At 42.5% G+C, this 7,461-nt stretch overlaps 1 long non-coding RNA gene across 1 annotated transcript; it reads right to left on the reverse strand.

The window, feature by feature from the left end:
- Positions 1-3,083: 3,083 nt before the first annotated feature.
- On the reverse strand, positions 3,084-4,699 carry LOC103465794 (uncharacterized). The gene is made up of 4 exons (XR_533848.2): positions 4,423-4,699; positions 3,658-4,307; positions 3,262-3,569; positions 3,084-3,181 (listed from the first exon to the last, which is right to left on the reverse strand). It is a non-coding gene; the product is annotated as an uncharacterized LOC103465794 (long non-coding RNA).
- Positions 4,700-7,461: the final 2,762 nt, after the last annotated feature.

A 7,461-nucleotide genomic window follows, 5' to 3' on the forward strand; every position in this document is an offset into this window, starting at 1 on the left:
GTCTGAGCAGAAGCTCTCCTGCAGATCTCTATTCAATACTTACCCACCAATAGTTTTAGTTTCAAATCACTAACAGAAACCTGTTCAAAATTAAGAAATTTGTTCTAAAAAGTTTAAACTGTGTTAAACACTAAAAATAGTCATTTTTCCTCAACGGTCCCCTTGTTAAAAACTCAACAGACACGAAATGGAAGAGCCACTAAAGCCACATTAGCAGCATTGAATTAAATCTCCCATTTGTTGTGCATCTCTGCATAGTGCAGCAAATTACCACATCATGCAGGGCCGGTCCAAGGGTGTATGAGGCCTGGAGCAGAATATGACTTAGGGGCACCTTTTGTTGTTAAAAACATCAGCACCTCTTAACGGCTTCTGTGATAGATTTAGTGAAATCTAGGACAGGGGGAGTAGTTTAACTGGAAAACCTAAAAAGCAATAAATTATAACTGCAGTTTACTAATTTGTATTTGTGAACAAACGGAGCTGAAACTCAAAGATACAGCATCAGATGGTTGCTATGGTAACAAACCAATCTGACTATGAATATTGTTCTTTGAACTTCTACAAAGTAAACTTGCCAGCTCCTTAAAATCTTACATATAAATGGTAAATAATTTAAAGTCTTTTAATTTATATGTGCTGAAACCAGGCTGCACAGTGGCGCAGTTGGTAGAGCTGTTGCCTTGCAGCAAGAAGGTTCTGGGTTCAATTCCCGGCCTGGGGTCTTTCTGCATGGAGTTTGCATATTCTCCCTGTGCATGCGTGGGTTTTCTCCGGGTACTCCGGTTTCCTCCCACAGTCCAAAAATATGACTGTCAGGTTATTTGGCCTCTCTAAATTGTCCCTAGGTGTGAGAGTGTGTGTGCATGGTTGTGTGTCCTGCATTGATAATCTCAATAAACAAATGCTACATTTATATATCTGTGGTCTATGTTAAAATATTAGCATTTATGGGGCCCCTGAAGCTCTGGGGGGCCTGATGGAGCCGCTGACTTAATTTGGATTTAACAGAAGTGGACATAATTGATATTCATTTTAATTGTATTTTTTGATTAGTTGTTTTCAAGACTGGTTGTGGGCTTGTATAGCAGTTCACTGACGATTACCCAGTAATATTTTTACTTTTATTGTCTACTTAACATCTTTTAATACAAAAACACGGTGGACTGCCTCGGCGCCCAACCACCGGGCTTAGCAAGTTTTCTGGGGGAAACCCTGATTTCCTAAGCCCTCTTCTGACACATAATAACTTACTAAAATTAGTTGCTTTTTTGTATAACATAATAAGCCGGTCATCTTGTTACCTTTGACCTTTTGTCCATGACGCAAGAGGTCTCTCGCGCAGTGAGATAAGGCGGCTAACTGTGGAGCTCAACGTAGCGAACGTTCCAGATTATAGAACAGTTTTTGGTGAATTTAAAAAAAAAAAGTTTGTGGTGAATAAAGTGGCGTAGACTTGCTACTTGTCAGATGACGGAAAACGTTGAAGTATCGTTTCTGCTTCAGCACAGAGTCGCAGTTTAAGCAGAGAGGTAATGAAATATAACAGACACTGTCAGGCCTCTGCGTCTGCCTTCTCTGAAGAACTACTGAGTGGGAGGAGACAGCCAGGTGAGGAAAAACTGTTCTTATCTATCGATTCAGTATTTTTATCATACAGACATGAGGCTGTTGTTGTGCTATTAGCTAGCTGCTAGCTAACGACTTTGCTAGCAAAGCTAGATAACTAAAGAGCTTCTTCCCTGTGTACGAGGCACATCGCCCGTCCTAAACCGATCATCTCCATAATGAATATATGTCTGATCTTCTAATTCCCTTTGCTGCATAATGTTCATTTCATTTAGTCCACCGTTAGGTAAATRTATCTTGAAGGAGAATAACACTTAATAGTCCAACAAGGATGTTCATTTAGAATTAAAAATGACTCACCCTGAATTACCATGATAGATATAATGAATGTAATAAAAGTGTCATTAATGTAGGGGGAAAAACTCAATCCAGACTAAGTTTAGGGTCTGGTTCGCAGAGTATTAAGTTAAATTTGTTTCCCAATTATTCAATGAAAAAAAAAACTAATCTCAGTTAAGTAAAATAACATTAAGTAAAATCAAAACTTTTCGTATTGTAATGATTTAAAAAAAAAGTTTTCTTTAAAATACTTTTTTTAAATTAAACAACTCATTTTTACCAAACAAACATTTGCACACAGAAATCTGTGATTTTGGGCCCTGCCCACGACGTCATGTGAGAATCACAAGCAAAACTTTGAGTCACAAACAAAAACTTAGAATAGCAAGAAAATATTTGACGAGCGCAAATAAGTTTTGCAAAAAAAAAAAAAAGTTAACTTCATGAGTCAAAAATGTGATTTTAATTTTTAAAAAGTTTTTTTTTTTAAGCAAAACTCAGTAGGCTTTTCTCATGGTGACATGCATTAACAATTCAATTTTTGCTTTTGTTTTTTTTCTGCAGTTCCACGTTAAAGTTTGATGCAGCTCTGCTTTCCTGAATGGACCATCTTCATCTCCACTGCAAGCGTAGCAAACAGACAGCTCTTTTTTATAGATTACAGTACACTAAATGGTGGCATTGTACACTTGTTTATATTTTTAATAGTGTAATTCTGTAAAGACAAAATATGTCTGCTGGTCTAACTCTGATTTACATATCTTGCCAAATATTGCAATACTTTCCTATAACAAAATAGACCTGCAGAAAGAAATTAATAAAATATCTTACATATGCATAGTTGTATGCTCTATATAGAGATTCACCTTAGCTTTTATTGTATATCTCACAATTTTGTAATTTATCATTGTTTAAACTCTGAAAGCGGTGTGGCTTTAATATTCTGTCCTAGAATGCGGCAAGATGTGTCCTTTTTTGTTGTTGAGCAAATGCCCCTTTAGTGGTCTCTGCACGGCCCTGAACCTATATATAATTTTGTCATCATGGCCTAAAAAAGTTCAACCTTTAATGTTAGCAACATTTAATTGTCTGATTGGGAAAACAATTAAATTATGTTACACCAGGATATGTCATGTTTTAATTGTCTGACCCACATGCAAGAACACCCACGGTACAAGGGGAATCAGTAAAATGATGTTTATTACAGGGAAAAATTCAGTCAGAAAGGGGGGAAAAACTGGTCCGGAGTGGAGTCGGTGCTTCTGGGTGTGAACTGGAGGGTGAGAGTGTATGGTGAGTTCAATGACTGGGGGAAATAGCAAACTGCAGGGAAAAAAAACTGAACGTTCTTACTTTTAGCTGAGATTATCTGGATCGAGGGGGGAATCTGATGGTTCCTGGGTGGATATCCTGAAGTCGGGTGTAGCTGCTAAACTTAAAGGCGGCAGCACTGGAGGGCGGACGAGGTGAGGTCGAGTTTCTTAATGGCAGGAGAGAGGAGGGCAGCCTGCGTGGAGATCTGGTCACAGTGGTGGGGTACAGGGACTTGGGCATCCGGTGGGTGTAATCCACTGGCGTCACAAGGAGAGGAAAGGTTATAGGAGGAGAGGTTCTGTGCTGGAACTCCACAAAGGGTTTCACAGCTTCTACAGAGAGAGTTCCTGTGGAGGCACAACAAAAAAAACAAAACAACGTCACTAGGAGTTCACAACGAGCGATCGCTGGAAACATTTGGGTGGCCTGTTATACCAAAACTGGCAAAACACTCTGGCATTGGTGTGTAGGCTGCCTCCTCTTCTTATACTCATCCAGATGAGATCATGCAGTGCAGGTGATTCATATCAGCTGGTCCACGCCCTCCAGGAATAACCGCCAGGCGCCCCCTGAAGGATGAACAGAGAACAGCAACCACAACAACAAAAGGAAACACCCAGGAACCCAACAGTACCCTCCCCTTAATGATCGCCACCAGGTGGTCCAACTGAAGGAAGGACGGAAGCATTGAAATCAGAGATCATAGAATCTAAAAGGTAGGAACCAGGCACCCAAGAGCGGTCCTCTGGGCCATAATCCTCCCAGTCAATGAGATACTGAAACCCTCTACCCTGCTGAACTGAAGTGACTGCAATTTGCTGTTCAGTGGATAGTAACAGTGGTTGATAACCTAGAGACACTTCGAAAGGAGAGAACCCAGTGGATGCAGAAACATGAGTTATGCGAGTACTCCACCCAGGGCAGAAACTGGGACCACGTGACAGGATTGGAGGAGGTTACGCATCTGAGGGTGTTCTCGAGTTCTTGATTCATCCTTTCAGACTGACCATCGGATTTAGGATGACGACCAGAGGTGAGAGGCACCTTAACTCCAAGAGCGGCGCTAAACTGTTTCCACGGTTTCCCTTTGGGGAAGCAAGATATTGAACAGACAGCTGTTAGGAAGTGGGGCACCAGGAAGGAGGTCTATGGAGCAATCATACGGACGGTGTGGAGGTAGAGAAATAGCGTGCGACTTACTGAACACTGGACTGGAGCTAGGTCGTGATACTCTGCTGGGATTAAGGACAAGTCGACAAGGTCTACATCCTGCTGCTTTGCTGGGGAAGGACCTGAAGGGACTGCGGAACGGAGACAGGTAGAGTGACATGAAACTGACCAGGATTTAACATGCATTTTTGACCAGTTAATGTGTGGATTGTGAAGCTGCAACCAGGAGAATCCCAAAACAATGGGGGAGTTAGCGGCAGGAAAAACAAAAAATGAAATGACTTCACAATGGTTCCCAGATAAAATTATTTCAACTGGTTTGGTCTTGTGTGTGATCTGAGACAAAGATCGACCATTAAGAGCAGAGGCCCTTAATGGGGTTGGGAGCAGAGTAGTCTCAATTTCCATCTGTTGAACAAACTGGGAGTCAATTAGGCTTTGTTCACAACCAGAATCTATCATGGCTGAGATAGAAATTGACTGATCTTTATTGAATAGAATGGCTGGGAGGAGAAGACGAAGGGTTTCATTCTTTCTGAGATGGTCCGCCAGTATGCCAGCATCGACTGACTGACCTGAGCATTTAAACGCAGCCCACAGTTTGAGATGAAATGCCCTGATTCGCCACAATAAAGACAGAGTCTAGACTTAAGCCTCGTTTGCCTCTCCTCTGGTGTTAATCGGGCATGCCCGACCTGCATGGGTTCGGGTTCCGGTAAGTTATTCTGCGGAGTTGGAGTAGAAGGGGGGTTTGTGAGGCGAACAGAAGAAAAAGTTCTTATCGGTGGATCTCTTCTCCGCCTCTCTCTGGCACGAATTCAGTTATCTAAGCGTATGGTAAGATTTATGAATTCATCCAGGGTAGCTAGCTCATCTAATGTAGCCAGTTCATCTTTTATTTGCTCGTTTAGGGCGTGGAAGTATGCACTTTTGAGTGTGGATGGGTTCCAGCCCGAAGCTGCTGCTTTAATTCTGAAATCGACTGCGAATTCAGAAACTGTGAGAAGAGAAGGACTTCGCCTGTTAATACATGTAACAGGTGGAACCACCAGGGGTCGCTGCCTCCACATCTCGAGCGCCCATAAAAGGGAAGCTGTCAGACTGGTGGCAGATTGTCAATCTCCTCTGTGTTGGACCAGGTGTGTTGGCCCACGCCTTCCACTGTTTGTCATCAGGTTTTTTTCCCGCATGCCAAACGAATGCGGGAAGTTATTTTTTCTTTGTAATTGTATGATTTAAGTTATAAAGGACAGCAGGGGGCAGCGGGGTGAAGTTCTCGCTGGTGACATACAGCATCAACATGGACGTATCGAGTGGCACTGAAGCCGGGGATGAGCACGATAAGCAGGCCATGTCGCAGCGAATAAAGGATCTGGAACGCCAGCTGGCGACGTTGGCAGCAATGGACTCGGAAAGACCGTCAACGTCTTCAGGAGCTACAGAACCTGTAAGGCACAATCCTGTTATTTATGTGCAGCAGGATAAGAAACTGCCACTATTTTTTGGGAAACTGGATAGTGCAGAGTCGCTGACTTTGGACAAATGGATTGAATTGATGAGAGACTATGTGCAAACAAGAGGAAACACAGAAAAAGAACGTGCGCAGATTATCTATGAACATCTAGAGGGCGCTGCTCGGACTGAAATTAAATTCTTACCAGCAGCTCAAAGGGAGAATGTGAAATGTATTTTTGATGTTCTTAGAGATGTTTATGGTTGTATGCATTCAAGAATTTCACTACAGCGTAGATTCTTTAACCGTAAACAATTTGAAGGAGAATCATTGATTGATTATTCTCATGYTCTTATGGACCTTATGGATCAGATAATAAAAAATTATGCACAAGCAGCCTTAAACTCCTCTAAAGATCTATGTGACCAGTTCTGTGATGGTGTGAGAGAACAGGCTCTTAGAATGAGGCTAAGAGATCTGGTTCATGTTAATCCGGAATGGACGATTCGTGATGTTAGAGGAGAGGCCATTAGGTGGATGGCACAACATGAAAATCAGTCATCTAAACACAAATCTAATAATCCAATTCTTGACGAAAGGATTGTCTCCTGTGAAAGCTCAGTCTCTCGCACTTCTGAATATGGGGAATTGTTGACTTTGTTAAAAGCTCAGCAGGCCCAGTTAGAACTGGTCATGAAGGCTTTGGCCCCTCAAACTTTACCTCCCCCTAGAACTCGCAATTTTTGTCCTAGACGCACTGCTGATGGAAAACCAATTTGTTTCAGATGCGAACAAAGTGGGCATATTGCCAGAAATTGTACGGCTTTTGTTAGCACTGAGCCTAAACAAGCTATTCCTCCTAAGCAAACGGAAAACTAGAACCCGCCAGTGTGCAGAGCCAAACATTGGTGGGCAGTTTTCATGGCTCTATTGACAATGAATCAAGTCCATGTAATTTAGTTGGTGAATGTCCACAGGGGGAGGTGGATTTTGCTGGGGTGAGGATAAATTGTTTGTTGGACAGCGGCTCTATGGTGACCACTGTAACAGAAAGTTTTTTYAAAAACAATTTTTCTCATTTGTYTGATAAAGAACTAAAGGACTGTGGTTGGTTGGGTTTAAAGGCAGMAAATGGGTTAAARATTCCTTACCATGGCTATGTGGAGCTTGATGTTGTTGTGTTGGGGGTGTTGCTTCCTTGTCGAGGTGTATTAATAGTTGAGGATCCAACAGACAGCTACATGAGACAAAAGAAACTGAATGTACCTGGTGTTTTGGGGATGAATGTGTTTGAACCTCTTTACCWCGAGCTGTATAGGCTGTATGGCTCTGACCTTTGGGAAGCACCTGTACTCAAGTCAGCACCTCGGGGATGGAGAAGAATGCTGAGATACTGYCAAATGATGGAAGTGATGGTCAGCTCCCCTGACCCTCATCAGGTCAGAGTGCAGGGTAAGAAACCTTTCTGTGTTCCAGCTGGTAGCCTCTGTCATGTGCCAGTGACATGCCCACAGATGCCGTTACACCAACCAATCGATTTGTTTGTTGAACCTCTGGGTCCTGAAGGGGGTAGCCTCCCGGAGGGATTGTTGGTTTCACCTTCTTTAGTGAAGGCG

The sequence above is a fragment of the Poecilia reticulata genome, linkage group LG6, assembly GCF_000633615.1.
Source record: "Poecilia reticulata strain Guanapo linkage group LG6, Guppy_female_1.0+MT, whole genome shotgun sequence".
Taxonomy (NCBI): Eukaryota; Metazoa; Chordata; class Actinopteri; order Cyprinodontiformes; family Poeciliidae; genus Poecilia; species Poecilia reticulata.